Genomic DNA, 23,911 nt, shown 5'->3' on the forward strand with positions numbered 1-23,911 from the left:
ACAAGGACACAGAGACAATGGCTTGCCAGCCTTGTGACCAATCAACTGATCAGTAAAACCATTGTCAACAAACTAGTAATGCAATAAAAATTGTAAATCAAAACATTTACCATGAGACAGTTCTGGGCCTAAATCATTTATTTAGCCAACACAGGCCTTTTGTTCCAATAAACCATTTAGTGAACAATGGGATGAGGCCATGCTATAATACTGAGCCACATATGTGTTGTTAATTTACTTAGAAAAAGCAGGGCCCTGGAATTTCCTGTTCTGTAGAAAATTACTAATTTGTATTGAAGACACGAGTTTTAAATCTTTCTCGCACCAAGCTAGGGATTCTGAGGCACACTGTGACGTCTGACTGGTTGATGGGGTACACATGACTTAAATCAGCCATTTAATTGTTCCTGAGAACTTAGCTCAAAGCAAAGTACTCTGGGACTGGGAGGCAGAGGAAGAGAAATATAAAGTTAAGAGAAGGACAGATGGCAAGAGAAAGAGAGGGAGTGGATGAGGAGGGGTAAAGTTAGTAGCACTTAGCACTTATTTTAATAGGAGTGTTTACTATAGTTGTTTAGTGACGCATGTACGACATAGAATGGCAAATATTTACAATAATTTAACAATCCTAAAACTCACTCCTCCCACATCTATCTAAAGTACAGTCTCTGTTCACTCAACTAGCTAACTTGCTTGCCAAATTACCATTAAGAAGTTAACCTATTACTTACACAAATGCAATTGAAACTGAGAAAATCCCACTAACCTTGCCAGACAGTAAGCAGTGGTCTTAGTTCTAGAGCCTGGGTGGGGAAAAAACACCTTATCAGTGGACAAGTGGGTGGTCACTGTGTTTAAAGGTCCAAAAGGTCTGGATTATTAACAGCATAATGCTGCTAAGAATCATATTTAACAGTTGAGGGATTAACCTACAGTTTAATAACAGTGTAAATCGGTGTTTAATAGTAGAAGTGCTGGATTCTGGGAACTTGAGCTAAACTGAAGTAGCTAGAAGAAAACAATACATAGTCACAAAACGGGCAATTTAAATAATGATTAACAAACTGGTTGAGTAAAAAGTACAGATATTGACATTGTGGTGGAAACTTTCGATGATAAACTGAGGCAGCGAGAGTTACATGGCTGATACTGGAACACTGAGAAATCACTGTAATTATTCATGCATCGCCTGCATTGTGCTGCAAAATTCATTAACCGGAGATGATTGATTTACAGTATTTGGTTAAAGAACTAGAGGAGGAATGACCCATGACCAACCTAGACGTTCCAAGGCGTGAATCAATTTTAGGGTTTCATTAGTGCTGGATTTTATTATAATTCAAAATGTATTGAATTTGATCCAATAGATCGAAATGCTCACCCAAGAATGTGTTAAAATAGAGCTTTAAACTGAAGCAAAACCAAGCATACAAAACCAGCAGGCTCCTCTGCCGTCTAAAAACTCAGACCAGAACCAAAAAGTCAATATAATATCCCGCAGGCAGCAGAGAAACAGATCATTGTAAATCCACTACAGCCTTCCATCACAAGCAGACAGCACAATGTTCACCTGCCTCTGAAAATGATGACTGGCTTCGTATGTTGAGTAAATGTGGACATTAAGTGAAAATGCTTTGCATTCTGGAGACAATTGAAGTACACATTTTCCAACCTAGAAAATGGTCTGTCTCGCTGTAGTGAGTCACTGCCGGTGAGCTCGCTCGTACCGTCCTACGTCAGAACCATAGGAGATGTAGGTCGCAGACTGATTGATCTTCAGTGTTGCTTTATGCAAGATTGGGACTTTGGCCCAAATAGTTGTTGCTTCAATATGCTGGTTGGTTGGTGCTCTGACTGGTCCTGGTTTCCCTATAATGACCCAGACATGATTCCAGTTCATAATCCTACCTTCCTGTCCTTTGTCCTTGAGGAATGGGGATGCTGCTAAAATACATCAAACCTTGGAAACAGGCCTCTATATACAACGCATTATCAGACATTAGTGTGACTGTCAGATACCCAGTAGACTTGGAATTTGCACAGATAGTACACTGAATCAAACTATACTATACATTTAGATCACAAATGCCAAATGAGTCTTCAAAATCCCTAAAAATGAGTCCATCATCAGAACTCTGGGTCTGAGTTCTCTCTCCCACATGACATTGAGAGGGAAGTGGAGAGGGGAGAGAGGGGGTTAGCAGATAACACCTTAACTACTCCAAGATGTGTCAGCTGACTTTCCCCCAGGATTACCCAGAATTCCTGTCATATGAGGTGAAGCTCAGGGCCTCTGACAGTCTCATTCTATTCTATATGGATAAATAGATCAGAGCTGCAACCAGATCTGGGCCCTTGTGTTCAATCAGCAAGTTCAAGTCATTTATTATAATCATTAATTTCCTAAGCCTCCTGGGGTGCATCAGAGGACACCCAGAAGTTTCTTCCTTCCAGACTCGTTCCAGAACTTTTAATTGGCCTCAGGAAATCCCAGGCATCCTCCCCTGTTCTGGGAGCTGGGTGTGGGATGTGTGGGATTGGGTCATAGTGAGAGCATTTACTCCCCTATTGGGGCTGCTGGGATAGGACTGCGGGCCAACTTCACAATTACTCTTTCCTGCCAGGGATAACGTCATCGAGGGAATATTATCATGAGAATTCTTCCTCTTACCTCTTTTTTTCTTCTTCACTGTAACACTTAATCAAACATTTCTGTCATAACATGTTTACAGCACAGACTGTTGTCGTAAACTATTGTTACACTTAGAATTACAATATAATTCATGTTTATGATTATCTTAAGTAGAGATTAAGAGGGAACATTCAAATAAAGTGTTACCAAACCCATAAAACTTGTCTCACCACACACATCCCAAATACGGACGCATACAGAAAGCACACAGTATTAAGTAATGCTTCCTCCGCCAGCACAATGACTAAGCTTCTTTCAAAAACCCACTGTATGCTGTGGTCTTTTACACAACACACACGTTACCAAGTGCCCTAATAATAGCTATTTAACTGAATGATTTGATAAATGTTTTGGTTTTCAACCCCGGCAATCATTCAGTTGTTTGAGAACATTTGTGCATGGGCCACTTACAGTGTAGACTGAAGATCTGGCCTTGACAATTGTGTTTGTTCAACATTTGGTACACTCACTTACTCTTTTTCTGGGCCTGGGTATTTAGCTAAGAGGTCTATGCTTGGATACCCTTCGGTACACTGCTTGTATGGCCGGTGCTGACAATGGCACGTTTGTGCACAGGCAGAGCAGTAAGCCAGCCTTCTCAAGAGAAAGGATGGTACAAGGTGGAGAGAGTCCAGCAAGCTGTGTGTATGTGTGTGTGTCAGTCTGTCTGATGAATGGAAAGGTACCTGACTCATGGAAGGGTGCCCTTATCCACAGAATATCATAAAAAGACTATGTTCCAGATGATCCATCTACATGGAGAGGCATCTCCCTCTTGTCCTCGGTCTAGAAAGTGTTCATGAAATGCTTGCTCGCCTGCATACTACCATGGCTTGTAGATATAGGCATTCTCTCTCCCTAACAAAAGGGATATATAGAAAGACAAGGCAAGAATGTGCTTGTTTTCTGCCTAAAAACGGGAATTGATGACTTCAAGCATGAATCCACAAAGTTTTACACTGTGTTTTTGGCCTTTGGTACTTCATCACATAGTGTAATGATCAATGACCTTGAGGAAACACAATTGCCTCCAACTTATGTGGACATTATTTCTGATGTGTACAAAGCCTATTTTCTCCAAGTTGTGTGTGTGTGTGTGTGTGCGTGTGCGTGTAAAGGTTTTGATTTATTGTCAAACAGATAGAAAAGGGGTCTTAGAAAACATCTACTAGAAAAAGTCAGAAATACATATAAACACAATGTTGAAGTAAAGACCCCTGCCAACTAATAACACTTATATTTAGTTTGAAAAATTATCCTATTCAGACTTCAATGTCCACAGACGTATGGCCTTCATTTGTCCCAGACATCGATGTACATGACTTGTTGCAGACTGAAACAAATCTGAACCAATCATAGATGTTTATGTTTAACAAGTTTGGACAGTACATTACAGTACAGTAGAGTAGTACAGTAAAGAAAAGTAAAGTATACTTCAGTACACAGTTGAGTACACCACGGTTATTACATTCAACTAAAACTGAAACTAAAATGAAAACCAAATCATGAAAAAACAATTCAGTAAACTGAAATAAAATAATTAACAAATCTGTTTAAAAAACTAAAACTATACTGAAACTATTATCCACCGAATTATTATTACTTTGATGTCCAAACTTGTTAAATATAGGCGTCTCTGATTGGTTCAGATTTGGTCTTGTTTGATGTTGGATCTCATTCAAATAATAGCCCGTGTGTAGAATAATACCTACATATCCAAAGGAGGATATTGGATATTTCTACCTTTGTGTACCTATTTAGGATACAACACCATGAAGAGAATGACATTCATATCCAGAATTATGCATTTCTGTGTAGTACAGATCAGGGACCCATGATAAAATTCCATAACCGCAATTCTGTTACCGGTTGTAAATCCTCTTCACTTACTGTAGTTAAATAACCCAAATATATTTTTTTAAATTCAAGGTGTAATGTCATAAATTACACCCCATTCTTTTCTGCAGACATCCTTGAATCATAAGCAGCAGATACTTAACAGTTGTGGGAAAATGTGGTCACTTAAAAAAAAGAGGGATATTTTACTGAAATTCATTGCATCTGTATAGTTCTTGCACTTGTTTTTGTAAAATGTTCCGTGTAAATTGTTAAAGGTAGTCATTGTGCATAGAGATGTATGGTTTGTTAAACTTTGAAATCAATGTTTTTTGTTTGGCATACATTTTAAGTGAAAAATCTAAGTCTCAGAGCAATTCTGTTACAATGGAATTGCCTTCTACTAACACATGCACAAACACAGTTTCATATTGGTCATGTCAAAAATGCTGTTGTTGCAACAGACTGGAAACTGTGGGGGAACCGTCATTTTATGTCTGCTGTAAGCCACCGTCAGTTACATCCTGCAGTTGGTGGTTTCATCATTGGGCCAGGATGAGGAAAATTCATCTGAAATATAATGTAGTTGACGAAAGTTCAATCAGTCTGAATACTGGTTTAACTTCATCAAGCAGCATAACATAATTCACTCTGTTTCCTATATACTGGCATAGTTGTAATGCATGAATACAAAGGTATCCTCATTAGCATACCCAGCTAGCACATTTGGTTCTTTGGAAGTTGTGGGAACATACATTTTTGGTTTCCCATTGGTTCTGGGAATGAAGCAATTTCTGGGAACGTACATTTTTAGGTTGCAAAACAGCCGTTGGTGGAAGAAGGTGAGGACCAAAGCACAGCGTCATTTATCATTTATTATTTATTAAATAGAACTGAACACTAAATTCAAAGTAACAAAAAGAACAACCGAAACATCTCCGTCAGGTGCAAAACACAAAACAGAAAGCAACTACCCACAAAACCCATGTGGGAAAGAGCTACCTAAGTATGGTTCTCAAATCAGAGTCAATGAAAGACAGCTGTCCCTGATTTGAGAACCATACCCGGCCAAAAACAAAGAAATACAAAAATATTGAAAAAGGAACAGAATGCCCACCCTAGTCACACCCTGGCCTAACCAAAATAGAGAATAAAAGCCTCTCTATGGCCAGGGCGTGACAGTACCACCCCTCAAAAGGTGCGGACTCCGGCCGCAAAACCTGACTCTAAAGGGGAGGATCTGGGTTGGCCTTCCTTACGGCGGCGGCTCGGGTGCGGGACGTGGACCCCGCTCCACCTCAGTCTTGGCCCACTTTAGGTGGTGCCTCTTTTACGGGGACCCTCGCAGCGGGCCCTGGACTGAAGACCCTCGTAGAGGGCGCCACTGGACTGAGGGACGTCTCTGGACTGAGGGGTGCCTCTGGCGGCTCCGGACTGACGGGAGGCTCTGGCAGCTCCGGGCAGGAGGGCGGCTCTGGCAGCTCCGGGCAGGAGGGCGGCTCTGGCAGCTCCGGGCAGGAGGGCGGCTCTGGCAGCTCCGGGCAGGAGGGAGACTCTGGCAGCTCCGGGCAGGAGGGAGACTCTGGCAGCTCCGGGCAGGAGGGAGACTCTGGCAGCTCCGGGCAGGAGGGAGACTCTGGCAGCTCCGGGCAGGAGGGAGACTCTGGCAGCTCCGGGCAGGAGGGAGACTCTGGCAGCTCCGGGCAGGAGGGAGACTCTGGCAGCTCCGGGCAGGAGGGAGACTCTGGCAGCTCCGGGCAGGAGGGAGACTCTGGCAGCTCCGGGCAGGAGGGAGACTCTGGCAGCTCCGGGCAGGAGGGAGACTCTGGCAGCTCCGGGCAGGAGGGAGACACAGGAGACCTGGTTCTGGGAACAGGCACAGGACTCACCAGGCTGGGGAGACATACAGGCGGCCTCTTCCTTGGCTGAGGCACCGGATACACAGGGCCGTGGAGGTGCACTGGTGGTCTCGACCGCATAGCTGGCCCCACCCATTCTGGCTGGATGCCAGCTTCCACCCGGCAAATGGAGGATGCTGGCACCGAGCACACAGGCCTGTGAATGCTCGGCCGAGACACAGTGCGCATCACCCCATAGCACGGGGCCTGATCAGTCACATGCTGAAAAAGGAACATAGAATGCCCACCCTAGTCACACTCTGGCCTAACCAAAATAGAGAATAAAAGCCTCTCTATGGCCAGGGCGTGACAGGTTCCCTGAAAGTTTTCCTGGGAGGTTTTATTGACATTCTGAAAATGGAAATTATAGGTTATTTGATGGTAACTAAATAATGTTTCAATAACACTGCTAGCTTAGTTTGGGTTAACTGTTTTAAACTCCTAGCACAGACAGGACATATGGAAATTAATTTGCTTAGGCATTATTCATGCATAATGCTCCCGGAGGGGATGGCTGAGGTTTTACGGGCTCCTAACCAACCGTGGTGTGTTGTTTGTTTTTTTCGCATTGTTTGTAACTTATTTTGTACATAATGTTCCTGCTACCATCTGTTATGACCGAAAAGAGCTTCTGGACATCAGAACAGCGATGACTCACCTCGAACTGGCCGAAGATTGTTTTCTTTAATGAATCCAACACAAAGCATATACTGCTTTCTCAAGACCAGGACCAAATCCCTGTCATTCGTGTGAAGAAAAGAGAAAACAGGGGACGGAGGTCGGGGTGCCTTGTGAGAATTCGGAGGCGAGTGTGTAAACCACCACTACCATCAGTACTATTGGCCAATGTGCAATCATATGAAAAAAAACTTGATGATCTACGATTAAGACTATCCTACCAAAAAGGACATTACAAACTGTAATATCTTATGTTTCACCGAGTTGTGGCTGAACGACGACACGGATAATATAGAGCTGGCTGTGTTTTCTGTGCATCGGCAGGACAGAACCGCTATGTCTGGTAAGACGATGGGCGGGGGTGTGTGTCTATTTGTCAATAAAAGCTGGTGCGCAATGTCGAATATTAAAGAAGTCTTGAAGTATTGCTCTTCTGACCACACTATCTAGAGTTCTCATCTATATTATTCGGAGCCGTCTATTTACCACCACAACACTCAACAAGCTGTATACGGCCATAAGCAAACAAGGAAATGCTCATCCAGAATCGGCGCTCCTAGTGGCCAGGGACTTAACTGCAAGGAAACTTAAATCCATTTTACCTCATTTCTACCAGCATGTCACATGAGCAACCAGAGGGAAAAAAAACTCTAGACCACCTTTACTCCACACACAGAGACAGATACAAAGCTCTACTCGCCATCCAATTGGCAAATCTGACCATTATTCTATTCTGCCGATTCCTGCTTACAAGAAAAAACTAAAACAAGAAGTACCTGTGACTTGCTCAATACGGAAGTGGTCAGATGACGCGGATGCTACGCTACAGGACTGTTTTGCTAGCACAGACTCAAATATGTTCCAGGATTCATCCAATTGCATTGACGAGATACCACCTCAGTCACCGGCTTAATCAATAGTGGCATTGACGACATTGTCCCCACAGTGACCATACGTACATATCCCAACCAGAAGCCATGGATTATAGGCAACATCCACACCGAGCTAAAGGCTAGAGCTGCTGCTTTCAAGGACACTAATCCGGACGCTTATAACAAATCCCGCAATGCCCTCAGACAAACCATCAAACAGGCAAAGCGTCAATACAGGACTAAGATTGATTCCTACTACCCCGGCTCTGACGCTCATCAGATGTGGCAGAGCTTGCAAACTACTACGGACTACAAAAGGGAAACCCAGCCGCGAGCTGCCCAGTGACGCTAGCCTACCAGAGGAGCTAAATGCCTTTTATGCTTGATTTGAAGCAAGCAACACTGAAGCATGCATGCAAACACCAGCTGTTACGGATGACTGTGTGATCACAATCTCCATAGCCAATGTGAGCAAGACCTTTAAACAGGTCAACATTCACAAAGCCACGGGGCCAGAAGGATTACCAGGACTTGTAGTCAAAGCATGCGCGGACCAACTGGCAAGTGTCTTCACTGACATTTTCAACCTCTCCCTGACCGAGTCTTTAATACCTACATGTTTCAAGCAGGCCACCATAGTCCCTGTGCCCAAGAAAGCAAAGGTGACCTGCCTAAATGATTACCGCCCCGTAGCACTCACGTCGGTGGCCATGAAGGGCTTTGAAAGGCTGGTCATGGCTCACATCAACACCATCATCCCAGAAACCCTAGACCCACTCCAATTCGCATACGGCACCAACAGATCCACAGGTGACACAATCTCAAATCGCACTCAACACTTCCCGTTCCCACCTGGAATGCTGTTCATCGACTACAGCTCAGCATTCAACACCATAGTGCCCACAAAGCTCATCACTAAGCTAAGGACCCTGGGACAAACCCCTCCCTCAGCAACTGGATCCTGGATTTCATGACGGGCTATCCCCAGGTGGTAAGGGTAGGCAACAACAGATCTGCCATGCTGATCCTCAACACTGGGGCCCCTCAGGGGTGTGTGCTTAGTCCCCCCCTGTACTCTCCGTTCACCCACGACTGCGTGGCCAAGCACGATTTAAAGGCCGACGCTGGAGTAGAGAAACAGGTACGGGTAGTCAAACATTTAATCGGAACAGACACAGAACAAGACAGGAACAGCGTCAGCACACGGGTATACAACGACATATGACAGTCAATGCTGAAGTGGGAAACAGAACGAGGGAACAGACAGATATAGGAGAGGTAATGACAGAGGTGAGTGAGTCCAGGTGAGTCCAATAGTCGCTGATGCACGTGACGGGGCTAGGCAGGTGTGCGTAATGATGGTGGCAGTAGTGCGTAATTCTGGGGAGCCTGACACCCTCGAGCACCAGGGGGGAAGACCGGGAGCAGGCGTGACAGTATCCCCCCACACCCCCTCCCCCCTCTAGGGGCGCCACCCGATGTCCCACCTGGGTGAGCCTGACGGGCTGCACAAGGCACAGGCGCTGGACCAGCCGGCTGGGCGTGAAATCCCAACAAATCGGAAGAGGCATGAGAGCCTGGAGAGCCGGCTGGGCGTAAAAACCTGGCGATCCGGCTGAGGCCTGACGTGGGATGGACGCCTTCAGAGCCAACCGGGACAAGAAACCTCTCGAGCCAGCTAGGGCAAGACAGCCCGACCAGCTGGTTTAGGCACCCTCGTTTCAATTGGTGGCGGCCGCCGGACAACGACGTCACCACCAAACGGAAAGCCAGCATTCCCGATGCTTCATTTGGTGGCTTCAGCTTTCCGTAAGTGCCGACACTGGAGTAGAGAAGCAGGTAGAGTCAAACATTTAATTGGATCAAACAAGGAACAAGACAGGAACAGCGTCAGCACAAGGGTAAACAAGGACATATGAAAATCAATGCTGAAGTGGGGAACAGAGAGGGGAAACAGACAGATATAGGAGAGGTAAAGTCCAGGGGAGTCCAATAATCACTGATGCACGTGACAGAGGAAGGCAAATGTGCATAATGATGGTGGCAGGAGTGCGTAATGCTGGGTTGCCTGGTGTCCTCGAGCTCCAGTGGGGGAACATGGGAGCAGGCGTGACACATGACTCCAACACGATCATTAAGTTTGCTGACGACACAACAGTTGTACGCCTGATCACCGACAACGATGAGACAGCCTATAGGGAGGAGGTCAGAGACCTGGCAGTGTGGTGCCAGGACAACAACCTCTCCCTCAACATGATCAAGACAAATTAGTTGATCGTGGACTGTAGGAAAAGGAGGGCCAGACAAGCCCCCATTAAAATTTACGGGGCTGTAGTGGAGCTGTTCGAGAGTTTCAAGTTCCTTGGTGTCCACATCACCAACAAACTATTATGGTCCAAACACACCAAGGCAGTTGTGAAGAGGGCACAACAACACTTTTTACCCCTCAGGAGACTGAAAAGATTTGGCATGGGTCCACAGATTCTCAGAAAGTTCTACAGCTGCATCAGAGAGCATCCTGACCGGTTGCATCACCGCCTGGTACGGCAACTACTCTGCATCTGACCGTAGGCGCAACAGAGGGTTTGCGTATGGCCCAGTACATCACTGGGGCCAAGCTTCCAGCCGTCCAGGACCTATATATTAGGCGGTAGAGGTCGACCGATTATGATTTTTCAACGCCGATACCAATTATTGGATGACCAAAAAAAGCAGATACCGATTAATCAGCCAATTTATTTATTTTTTGTAATAATGACAATTACAGCAATACTGAGTGAACACTTATTTTAACTTAATATAATATATCAATAAAATCTATTTAGCCTCAAATAAATAATGAAACATGTTCAATTTGGTTTAAATACTGCAAAAACAAAGTGTTGGAGAAGAAAGTAAAAGTGCAATATGTGCCATGTAAAAAAGCTAACGTTTAAGTTCCTTGCTCAGAACATGAGAACATATGAAAGCTGGTGGTTCCTTTTAACATGAGTCTTCAATATTCCCAGGTAAGAAGTTTTAGGTTGTAGTTATTATAGGATTTATAGGACTATTTCTCTCTATACCATTTGTATTTCATATACCTTTTGACTATTGGATGTTCTTATAGGCACTTTAGTATTGCCAGTGTAACAGTATAGCTTCCGTCCCTCTCCTCGCCCCTACATGGGCTCGAACCAGGAACACATTGACAACAGCCACCCTCGAAGCATTGTTACCCATCACTCTACAAAAACTGCGGCTCAAGGGGAACAACTACTCCAAGTCTCAGAGCGAGTGACGTCACCGATTGAAAAGCTATTAGCGCCAACCCCGCTAACTAGCTAGACATTTCACCTAGGTTACACCAGCCTAATCTCGGGAGTTCATAGGCTTGAAGTCATAAACAGCTCAATGCTGGAAGCATTGCGAAGAGCTGCTGGCAAAACACACAAAAGTGCTGTTTGAATGAATGCTTACAAGACTGCTGCTGCCTACCATCTCTCAGTCAAACTGCTCTATCAAATATCAAATCATAGACTTAATTATAACATAATAACACACAGAAATACGAGCCTTTGGTCATTAATATGGTCGAATCCAGAAACTATCATTTCGAAAAAACAAAACATTTAGTGTGAAATACAGAACTGTTCGGCATTTTATCTAACGGTTGGCATCCCTAAGTCTAAATAGTGCTGTTACATTGTACAACCTTCAAATGTTATGTCATAATTACGTAAAATTCTGGCAAATTAGTTCGCAACGAGCCAGGCGGCCCAATCTGTTGCATATACCCTGACTCTGCGTGCAATGAACGCAAGAGAAGTGACACAATTTCACCTGGTTAATATTGCCTGCTAACCTGGATTTCTTTTAGCTAAATATGCAGGTTAAAAATATATACTTCTGTGTATTCATTTTAAGAAAGGCATTGATGTTTATGGTAAGGGACAGTCGTGCAACGATTGTGCTTCTTTTCGCAAATGCGCTTTTGTTAAGTCATCCTGTTTGGCGAAGTTGGCTGTCTTTGTTAGGAAGAAATTGTCTTCACACAGTTCGCAATGAGCCAGGCGGCCCAAACTGCTGCATATACCCTGACTCTGTTGCAAGAGAAGTGACACAATTTACCTAGTTAAAAGAAATTCATGTTAGCAGGAAATATTAACTAAATATGCAGGTTTAAAAATATATACTTGTTTATTGATTTTAATAAAGGCATTGATGTGTATGGTTAGGTACTTTTTCACGAATGCGCACCGCATCGATTATATGCAACGCAGGACACGCTAGATAGTAATAACTAGTAATATCATCAACCATGTGTAATTAACTAGTGATTATGATTGATTGATTGTTTTTTATAAGATAAGTTTAATGCTAGCTATCAACTTACCGTGGCTTCTTACTGCATTCGCGTAACAGGTAGGCTCCTCGTGGAGTGCAATGTAAGGCAGGTGGTTAGAGCGTTGGACTAGTTAACCGTAAGGTTGCAAGATTGAATCCCCAAGCTGACAAGGTAAAAATCTGTTGTTCTGCCCCTGAACAAGGCAGTTAACCCACCGTTCCTAGGCCGTCATTGAAAATATCAATGTGTTCTTTACTGACTTGCCTAGTTAAATAAAGGTGTAAAAAAAAAAAAACGGCCAAATCGGTGTCCAAAAATACCGATTTCCGATTGTTATGAAAACTTGAAATCGGGCTGAATTAATCGGCCATTCCGATTAATCGGTAGATCTCTATTAGGCGTGTCAGAGGAAGACCCAAAAAATGGTCAAATACTCCAGTCACCCAAGTCATAGACTGTTCTCTCTGCTACCACACAGCAAGTGGTACCGGAGTGCCAAGTCTAGGACCAAAATGCTCCTTAACAGCTTCTAGCCTGTAGCCCCGCACATTGAAATATATAAAAAAATATATACAAAGAAATGATCAGGCTATAATTTTAATGGTAGGTTTATTTGAACGGTGAGAGACAGAATAACAACAAATAAATCCAGAAAAAAGCATGTCAAAAATGTTATAAATTGATTTGCATTTTAATGAGGGAAATAAGTATTTGACCCCTCTGCAACACATGACTTAGTACTTGGTGGAAAAACCCTTGTTGGCAATCACAGAGGTTAGACGTTTCTCGTAGTTGGCCACCAGGTTTGCACATCTCAGGATGGATTTTGTCCCACTCCTCTTTTGCAGATCTTCTCCAAGTCATTAAGGTTTCGATGCTGACGTGTGGCAACTCGAACCTTCAGCTCCCTCCACAGATTTTCTATGGGATTAAGGTCTGGAGACTGGCCAGGCCACTCCAGGACCTTAATGTGCTTCTTCTTGAGCCACTCCTTTGTTGCCTTGGCAGTGTGTTTTGGGTCATTGTCATGTTGGAATACCCATCTACGACCCATTTTCAATGCCCTGGCTGAGGGAAGGAGGTTCTCACCCAAGATTTGATGGTACATGGCCCCGTCCATCGTCCCTTTGATGCGGTGAAGTTGTCCTGTCCCCTTAGCATGAAAACACCCCCAAAGCATAATGTTTCCACCTCCATGTTTGACGGTGGGGATAGTGTTCTTGGGGTCATAGGCAGCAATCCTCCTCCTCCAAACACGGCGAGTTGAGTCGATGCCAAAGAGCTCCATTTTGGTCTCATCTGACCACAACACTTTCACCCAGTTGTCCTCTGAATCATTCAGATGTTCATTGGCAAACTTCAGACGGGCATGTATATATGCTTTCTTGAGCAGGGGGACCTTGCGGGCGCTGCAGGATTTCAGTCCATCACGGCGTAGTGTGTTACCAATTGTTTTCTTGGTGACTATGGTCCCAGCTGCCTTGAGATCATTGACAAGATCCTCCCGAGTAGTTCTTGGCTGATTCCTCACCGTTCTCATGATCATTGCAACTCCACGAGGTGAGATCTTGCATGGAGCCCCAGGCCGAGGGAGATTGACAGTTCTTTTTTGTTTTTTCCATTTGCAAATAATCGCACCAACTGTTGTCACCTTCTCACCAAGCTGCTTGGCGATGGTCTTGTAGCCCATTCCAACCTTGTGTAGGTATACAATCTTGTCCCTGACATCCTTGGAAAGCTCTTTGGTCTTGGCCATGGTGGAGAGTTTGGAATCTGATTGATTGATTGCTTCTGTTGACAGGTCTTTTATACAGGTAACAAACAGATTAGGAGCACTCCCTTTAAGAGTGCTCCTAATCTCAGCTCGTTACCTGTATAAAACACACCTGGGAGCCAGAAATCTTTCTGATTGAGAATGAATACTTATTTCCCTCATTAAAATGCAAATCAATTTATAACATTTTTGACATGCGTTTATCTGGATTTTTGTTGTTGTTATTCTGTCTCTCACTGTTCAAATAAACCTACCATTAAAATTATAGACTGATAATTTCTTTGTCAGTGGGCAAACATACAAAATCAGCAGGGTATCAAATACTTTTTTCCCCTCACTGTATATCTTATTGAAAAAAATGTCCTCAGAACGTTAATTAAACCTCCCAGGAAAACATTCTAGGAACCATAGTCAAACATTCTTAGAACCTCCCTGCAACCTAAATATTTATGTACCCAGAACAGGCAGAATGTTCATTTCTGTTCTCAGAACTTTAAAAAAAAAAAAAAAAGTTCAGATTTACCTGTCAGGAAACATGTGGCTTCGTTCCCAGAATCAATGGGAAACCAAAAATGTATGTTCCCACAACTTCCAAGGAACCAAATGCGCCAGCTAGGTAGGCTTCATTTATTTCCCTGGGACACTTTGGTCGTGCTGTCCAGGTTCTTGACCTACAGCCAGCAGCAACATACACACACAAATAATGTCGCCCCTGAAACGCTCTTCAACACCCCCGATGGTCCTCTAGTCCAGTCCCCCCTCTCTGCCACCAACCTTCCCTTCCTCCATCCTTCCTTGCCACCACCCTTCTCTTCCTCCATCCCTCCCCGCCACCACCCTTCCCCTCCTCCACCTCCTTGCTGTCTGTCATATGACTACAGTTATGTGTGAGGAATGGAACACAAAGATGCTCTGTTAGTCCCTCTGCTCTACGCCCAGTAAGGAGTGCTGGGAGGAGGGCCCATTGTCCTCAGGCATACACACAGGGACTGGTTCTGTACGGATTAGAGAGAGAGGAAGGAACTAGAGAAATATAAATTAATTGACGTAGATTTTCATAAGACTCAATGATAATCGAATCCTTATTTACTGTAATGTTACTATGAACGGACAAAGCTCCACCCCAATTCAGTTCAGTCCAACTGACTCAGTTCAGCCCCCCCCCCCCCCCCGCGCTTGGCATTTTTCCTATTTTGTTGCCTTACAACCTGGAATAAAAATAGATTTTGGGGGGGATTTGTATCATTTGATTTACACAACATGCCTACTGCTTTGAAGATGCAAAATATGCCACCTTTTACAGCAGTTACAGCTGCAAGTCTCTTGCATATATATGTCTCTATGAGCTTGGTATGTCTCTATAAGCTTGGCACATCTAGCCACTGGGATTTTTGCCCATTCTTCTAGGCAAAACTGCTTCAGCTCCTTCAAGTTGGATGGGTTCTGCTGGTGTACAGCAATCTTTAAGTCATACGACAGATTCTCAATTGGATTGAGGTCTGGGCTTTGACTAGGCCATTCCAAGACTTATAAATGTTTCCCCTTAAACCAGTTGAATGTTGCTTTAGCAGTATGCCTTACAGCATTGGCCTGCTGGAAGGTGAACCTCCATCCCAGTCTCAAATCTCTGGAAGACTGAAACAGGTTTCCTTCAAGAATTTCCCTGTATTTAGCGCTATCCATCATTCCTTCAATTCTGACCCGTTTCCCAGTCCCTGCCGATGAAAAACATCCTCTCAGTATGATGCTGCCACCACCATGCTTCACTGTGTGGATGGATGGTGTTCTCAGGGTGATGAGAGATGTTGGGTTTGCACCAAACATAGCATTTTCCTTGATGGCCAAAAAGCTTAATTTTAGTCTCATCTGACCAGAGTACCTTCTTCCACATGCTTGGGGAGTCTCCCACATGCCCACACTCTTCCATAAAGCCCAGCTCTGTGGAGTGTACGGCTTAAAGTGGTCCTATGGACAGATACTCAATCTCCACTGTGGAGCTTTGCAGCTCCTTCAGGGGTATCTTTGGTCTCTTGTTGACTCTCTGATTAATGCCCTCCATGCCTGGTCCGTGGGTTTTGGTGGGCGGCCCTCTCTTGGCAGGTTTGTTGCGGTGCCATATTCTTTCAAAAAAATGTATAATGGATTTAATGGTGCTCCGTGGGATGTTCAAAGTTTCAGATATTTTTTTATAACCCAAACCTGATCTGTACTTCTCCACGTTGTCCCTGACCTGTTTGGAGAGCTCCTTGGTCTTCATGGTGCCACTTGCTTGGTGGTGCCCCTTGCTTAGTGGTGTTGCAGACTCTGGGGCCTTTCAGAACAGGTGTATATCTACTGAGATCATCTGACAGATCATGTCACACTTAGATTTCACACAGGTGGACTTTAACTAATTATGTTAAAGTTATTGGTTGCACCAGATCTTATTTAGGGGCTTCATAGCAAAGGGTGTGAATACATATGCACCCACCACTTTTCAATTTTTTTCATTCCACTTCAGCAATTTGGCCTATTTTGTGTATATCCATTACATGAAGAAAAAAAATCAATTTAAAGCACATATTGTAATGCAAATAAATAGGAAAAATGCAAAGGGGGGATGAATACTTTTGCAAGGCACTGTAACTAGAGCAACACCTATCCTGAGTCTGGGGAGAAAAGCAGAGAAACTGGTTGGTTCAGGTGCCAGCAGACATAGAACCAGTTAGCACAATGGGTCACAAGACATGGCACAGTATTTGACCTAACAGAATAACAAAGAGAAAGGTGTATCCTGCTAAAAACAGTTAACAGTAAGCGTTATTTATGTGTTTACTGCATTCCAGAGTGGGTTATCAGAGTTATTCAATTGCTGAAGGAATTAGCAGAACAATTTGATGGCTTTTCCCACAGCCTGCAGGCCTAGAGTAATATGATATAACATGAACGTGTCCACAGAAATCATTGTACTTAAGTGCAAGAGGAGAGGGGCATTTTGTATAATTTCCCATGTACTATATAATATAAATCAATTTAAGTGGTAAAGTCAGCCAGGTCTACTCCCTACAAGGGCATGACACTTTAAAGCTAGAGCTGTCCCTAGAACAGTCCCAAGCCATTATGTCACACAATGGAGTAGCTGAGGCAATGTTAGAGATTGGTTAGCAGGGGTGAAACTGAACATAACTGTTGTTTTCCCTGTTTGATAGGTTCTTTATGGAACTTTACTGGCAGGTTATTAAAAGCCCCATTCAAAATGGCAGAAACATGCTGTGCTACGCTAGTACTGCTGTGCCAGTATTTCAAGTATGTAATATAGACCCATATGGCAATTATATTACATTGTGTCATGTATGGCACCACATGGGCAATGGCATGGCATGACGTGAGTGTGTGTGTGTGTGAGTTTAACCAATTTGTGTGAAAAACCTTAGCGCGCTCAATGGAGAAGTGTGATTTACTTTGGTATGACAAGCTGATCCCTGTCATCCATCATTACAGCCAAGGTTACCAGTGACCACTGACCAGAGCATGTGAGTGGAGCAAGGAGCAGCGCGTGCCCAGTTGGACTGGAGCGCAGGGCGAGATTCTGGAGCGTCGGCCTTCCAGTCCACTCCAATGGCGCTCACTTCATGAGCTCGGGGCATGCCCGGCCCAGCATGTATTTGTGTGCTGCTATAGCCCCTTGCTTTAGCTACTGTAATGGAATTCGCTAAATATTTTTATAAAGAAACACACAGGTGCAAAATCAAGGTGACAAAATCAAGATGAGGAGGATCAGGAGAGGGAGTGTGGTGATGTAGTGTCCACAACTAAAGAATCATTGCGGAATCTGAAAAGACACATATCCCGAAAGCATGATGGTGTACTTCCTACTGCACATGCTAAAATAAAGGAACGAGGTGGGCAGCTAATTACGTGTCATTGTAGCAAAGTATTTATTAACTAAAAAATCTGATCTCTGAAAAGTTTCCTTCATTTTTGTTATATTATCTATACAATAGGTCATAATTGATTTTGGCCATAGGCCTGGCGTATTCCAACTTGCAAAGAGCTTTCTGTTTTGATTGGGTTATTTTTCCTAAAAGCCTTTAGGCCTACCTATAGAAAAAAAAAAATATGCATCCCTGCCCAGCCTGGCAAAAGTGGCCAAATGGGTGTTTAGCATCCACAGTGGCTCTGCAAATGCTGAGAGGGTATTCTCCACTGTTGGCCGGCTCTCCTGGGACCACCACATGAGCCTGAAGCCACAGACTCTGGCCAAACTGGTGTTTCTAAAAATGGATTCAAATGCACTGTAGACTGAGCCTAATAAGGCATTGTTTAATTTATATATAATTCTAAGTAAATCACAGCCTATATGCACAATGTATAGACTATAATGATTTAATACAACAAAATGTTGCTTAAATGCTGAGCGCTTAATGTCCCTGACTACCAGCCTAGTGTGTCGTACTCGCAAATGCTTTTACAATGTATTTATTTTTAGGCTATAGCTTTGAAATAATTTAAATAATATAGCCTAAATAATTCATTTTTGCTCCTTCTTAGGCTCCCTGTCTGGCTCCTGACCCATTTACAGTGTTTATATGCTGTTTAATATGACATGTAACCTATTTGAAAAGATGAGCACTTCTAACATTCACGTTTTCATGTTTAATATAATACTTTTCATTTAAATCATATGGTTTCAATACTTCAAAACCAAATGGTAGGGCCAGGTAGTCACAACAATTGATAGGTGTTGGTTAAATTGTGATTTTAATGAATGGAGCTAATTTGGAGCATCAGTGGTTTTTAGCAGTGGTTTTTAGCAGAGCAAATGGAAAGACCGTGGAGCGTCAGCCAGAGCGCTCCATGAGCGGCATTTTCGACCACTCAACTCCGCTCACACAACTCTGCCCCTGACTGCTTTGGTTAAGCCACATTCCCTCTCCTCTCAGCCCAACTTCAGGCTTCAAACACACTCTCATTGCATGGGTGATCAAGCCACATCATAATAGAGTGTCATCTAGGCTGTAAATAGAAGTGGGGAAATGTTCTAAGTTAATATTTTTAAGATCCCTGACCTGTGTTTCAGTAGTTATTTCCTGAGAGCTACTTATTATTGTGTAATAGTAAATACAGACACAGAATGATGGATCTTAGGCTACTGGATGTTTTTGTTTGATGATATATTTAAGCAATAAGGCCCGAGGAGGTGTGGTAAATGGCCAAAATATCACAGCTAAGGGCTGTTCTTAATGCGGAGTGCCTGGATACAGCCTTTAGCAGTGGTATATTGACCATATACCACAAACCCCCAAGGTGCGTTATTGCTATTATAAACTGGTTACCAACATAATTAGAGCAGTAAAAATAAATGTTCTATCATACCCATGGTATACGGTCTGATATACCAAGGCTGTCAGTCAAATCAGCATTCAGGGCTTTAACCCCCCAGTTTAAGAATTGTATTATACCATGGTCTCACCCCATGATACAAGCACGTCGTGGAACACACCGTCCATGATGTTCATTATTTTCCAAAGAACGCATAGCTCCTCGTTAATTATCCCTTACTTGTAGGAGTGATGAGGCATATGTTGAAAGACCAGACTAGTTCTGTCTTTGGTGGACGTCTCCCATAATGCAGAAGGAGCTATTACTGACATGGCAGCTACTTGAGATAGTGCCAAACATCACTATGGGTCAAGTTTCTTCTCTCTAGGGTTACCAGTATAAATCGTTGCCATACCCCAATAACGTAAAGCACACCAAGATGTGAAATGTCGGACCTACACGACATGACCAAAAGTATGTGGACACCTGCTCGTTGAAAATCTCACTCCAAAATCATGGGCATTAATATGAAGTTGGTCCCCCCTGTACTGCTATAACAGCCTCCGCTCTTTGGGGAAGGCTTTCCACTAGATGTTAGAACATTGCTACAGGGACTTGATTCCATTCAGCCACAAGCAAATTAGTGAGGTGGACACTGATGTTAGGCGATTAGTCCTGGCTTGCAGTCGACATTCCAATTCAGCCCAAAGGTGTTCGATGGGGTTGAGGTTAGTGTTCCATGCAGGCCAAACCATTTCTGTATGGACCTTACTTTGTGCACGGGGGCTTTGTCATGCTGAAACAGGAAAGGACCTTCCCCAAACTTTTGCCACAAAGTTGGAAGAACATAATCGTCTAGAATGTCATTGTATGTTGTAGCGTTAAGATTTCCCTTCACTGGAACTAAGGGGCCTAGCCCGAACCATGAAAAACAGCCCCAGACCATTATTTATCCCCCACCAAACTTTACAGTTGGCACTGTGCATAGCGTTCTCCTGGTATCTGCCAAACCCAGATTCGTCTACCGGACTGCCAGATGGTGAAGCGGAATTCATCACTCCAGAGAAAGCCCTTCCACTGCTCCAGATTCCAATGGCAGCGAGCTTTACACCACTCCAGCCAACGCTTGGCATCGTGCATGTTGATCTTAGGCTTGTATGCAGCTGCTCGGCCATGGAAACCCATTTCATGAAGCTCCCAACGATTAGTTATTGTGCTGATGTTGCTTCCAGAGGCAGTTTGGAACTCGGTAGTGAGTGTTGCATGATTTTTACGTACTATGTGCTTCAGCTCTGTGAGCTTGTGTGGCATACTACTTCGCCGCTGTTGCTTCTAGACATATCCACTTCACAATAACAGCTGTTACAGTTGACCGGGGTAGCTCTAGCAGGGCAGAAATTTGACAAGCTGGCTTGCTGGAAAGGTGGCATCCTATGACAGTGCCACGTTGAAAGTCACTGAGCTCTTCAGTAAGGCCATTCTACTGCAAATGTTTGTCTATGGAGATTTCATGGCTGTGTGCTCCATTTTATACACCTGTCAACAACGGGTGTGGCTGAAATAGCCAAATCCACTCATTTGAAGGGGTGTCCACATACTGTTGTATATATAGTATATTTGGGCTTGGTTGTTGTTAAATTTGCTTGGTACACGTCACATTTTTACTCTACATGGTCCTTCTAGCACATTCTATGTGTAAACCTAACCTTATGACATCTTACACATTGAAGGTGAAATTGTTATAGATTTTAATTCATCACATTTATTATAATATCACATCAAAAATATGATAGGTATTTAGATTGAACAATGATTTTATTTGGGATTGATGATTGCAAGAGTGACACTAGACATGCTTTGGCTGTCTATCCTTTGTATGTAGAAGTTACACTGCAGTTACATAGCCAGACAAATGATATATAAAATATTGCCATACAATTTGTAAAAAGGAGAGAAAAACAGTGATCTGTTAGTAGTCTGTGTATGTAATCTTACATTTAAATAGTGACAAGCTAATTCATTTGTGAAAGCAGATCCTGTATTCCTCCAATGTTTGCTCAATAGGCACTTCATGACATGAATATGGTATAATCACATTAAAGCCAGCCTGTATCATCAAGTGCTATAATAAATGCTAGTCTTGATTTCAGTTTGCCGTCGTCGGTGCATTTATATTCTCTCCCCGTTTACATTAATATTGCAAAGAAATTCATGCAATGTGGTCTGCTTTTGTAGGTTGTGAGGAGCAGAGGAGAGGTTGCTATTCATCTCACATCCTCTGGTTCATTTCACTATCTGTGTTCCTCCAGAGGTTCCCAAGGCATTTTATTCCACAATTTTTGCCTCCATTTTTAGATGTCCGAGGGCCTGGATGTTGGCTGTTTCACTTCATTCTTTGGGCCTATCGCATGCAGCCAGTTCTCAAGTCAACATCGTCCATCATCTCCAGCTGACACTTGGCTAAACAGCCCTGTCCCCTCAATGTTTATCCTTACATTCTCTCCATCTCTCCTCTCTCCCTACTGTTAAAACCCCTAGCCTCTCGACCCCTCCCTGCGCAGGTTCTCTCTCACACACACACACACACACACACACCCCTGCATTGCCGAATAACCCCCACTCCACGAGTCATGGCAATGCTCCATTAGCGATATGAGGGATTGTAGAGACACAAAATGTCACAAATGACCCTCACTGCTGTGGCCACTGGAGAGCAGGAAACACACACACTCTGTCACTTTCTCAGAATCACACTCGCACACACCCATCCTGGGTCAACACGGTTCTCGATCGATGTGCTGATGTTATTGTTGATGTGGGATGGCAGGCAGAGCGCTGCAAGGGCAGATGCTAAAATGCCGGTGTGAAGCCACTGCTCATCTGTCCAGCCCAGTGCCTGCCTGCAGAGCAACACTCCATGGGGTGTGTGCACCTCCCACCGCACAGTCACATTCATTGTCTCGCTAAGCCAGTCATCAGCAGATCCTACGTGACAGTACTTTTATTGGCTCTCTTACCTCTCTCCCTCTCACCACTTTCCCTCTCTCTTATCTCTCTCCCTCTTACCTCTCTCCCACCTCTCTTACCCCTCTCCCTCACCTCTCTCCCACCCCTCTCCTACCTCTCTCCCACCTCTTACTTCTCTCCCTCTCTTACCCCTCTCTCTCTCTCCTCTCCCACCTCTCTTCTCGCCCTCTCTTACCTCTCTTCTCTCTCTCCCACCTCTCCTACCTCTCTCCCACCTCTTACTTCTCTCCCTCTCTTACCCCTCTCTCTCTTACCTCTCTTCTCTCCCACCTCTCTTCACTCTCTCCCACCTCTCTTACTTCTCTCCCTCTCTTACTTCTCTCCCTCTCTTACTTCTCTCCCTCTCTCCCACCTCTTACTTCTCTCCCTCTCTTACCCCTCTCTCTCTTACCTCTCTTCTCTCCCACCTCTCTTCACTCTCTCCCACCTCTCTTACTTCTCTCCCTCTCTTACTTCTCTCCCTCTCTTACTTCTCTCCCTCTCTTACTTCTCTCCCTCTCTTACTTCTCTCCCTCTCTTACTTCTCTCCCTCTCTTACTTCTCTCCCTCTCTTACTTCTCTCCCTCTCTTACCTCTCTCACCTCTCTCCTTCTCATTCGCTCATGAACGATGAGATGGACAGAGCACGCACACATCCCTATTTACCATTACCCAACATAACCATATACTGTATCTATGAAGGCTGTATCAAGGAGGATATGTACACAGACACTGGCTCTCCTAGTCCACCTACACAGAGAGGAGGGAACTGGAGAAACAGCCTTGCCTTGGTGCCATCTCAGAACATCACCTTCATGAGGAGAAAAAAAGATCCTGTTCCTCCACTTGAATCCAATTACACAGCAACTCCTCACCCCAGCCAAACAAAGAGGGCCAACTTAGTGGTGATGACAAAAAGAAAGAGTGTGAGAAAATAAAGCAGGCAGGCTTACCGTTTCAACGTCCAGGTTCCGTTCACCAGGGATACTGCAGACAAACACTCGCATGGGAGAGATAAGCAGTGTGCAATCCACTCTTAGTCCAACATTCTCCTATAACACACTCTCTCTTCCACTCATACTCTCTCTCTTTCTATCCCCCTCTTTCTCGTCTCTCTTATTATTGTCTGTTCTATTTCCTCTCTGGTTTGCTCCAAGGCAGTTGAGACACTGCAGCGATGGGGGAGGAGGGCATGTGTGCGTGTTTGAGTGTGTCAGAGAGCGGAGGGAGAGGGAAATGAAGGGAGGAGTCAGCAGAGATAACGAAAGGGGAGGAGTCAGCAGAGATAAAGAGAAGGGAGGAGTCAGCAGAGATAAAGAGAAGGGGGAAACGGACAGGATTAAATCATGAGAGAAACAGAGGGGGGAAATGGCACCAAGCTAAACAGAACACAGAGTGGTGACAAAAACAGAATACAATCCAATCTATTTGTTGCATTGCAATATGAAGGGAAAATGTAAAACATGGAAATAAAAACAGACAGAGACCAATCTGGTTATGTGTGTTTTTCAATGTATAACAACCCTG

The 23,911-nt window shown here is 44.0% G+C and overlaps 1 protein-coding gene across 1 annotated transcript in view; it reads right to left on the reverse strand.

Moving 5' to 3' along the window:
• LOC109874029 (guanine nucleotide-binding protein G(z) subunit alpha) overlaps nt 1–23,618 on the reverse strand; it is a 54,651-nt gene extending 31,033 nt beyond the window's left edge. The window contains exon 1 of the mRNA XM_020465768.2: nt 23,338–23,618. The gene's annotated coding sequence lies outside the window, so the exon portion shown is untranslated. The remainder of the gene's footprint in view (nt 1–23,337) is intronic.
• Between the last annotated feature and the right edge of the window lie 293 nt (nt 23,619–23,911).

Source organism: Oncorhynchus kisutch, linkage group LG29, assembly GCF_002021735.2.
Source record: "Oncorhynchus kisutch isolate 150728-3 linkage group LG29, Okis_V2, whole genome shotgun sequence".
Taxonomy (NCBI): domain Eukaryota; kingdom Metazoa; phylum Chordata; class Actinopteri; order Salmoniformes; family Salmonidae; genus Oncorhynchus; species Oncorhynchus kisutch.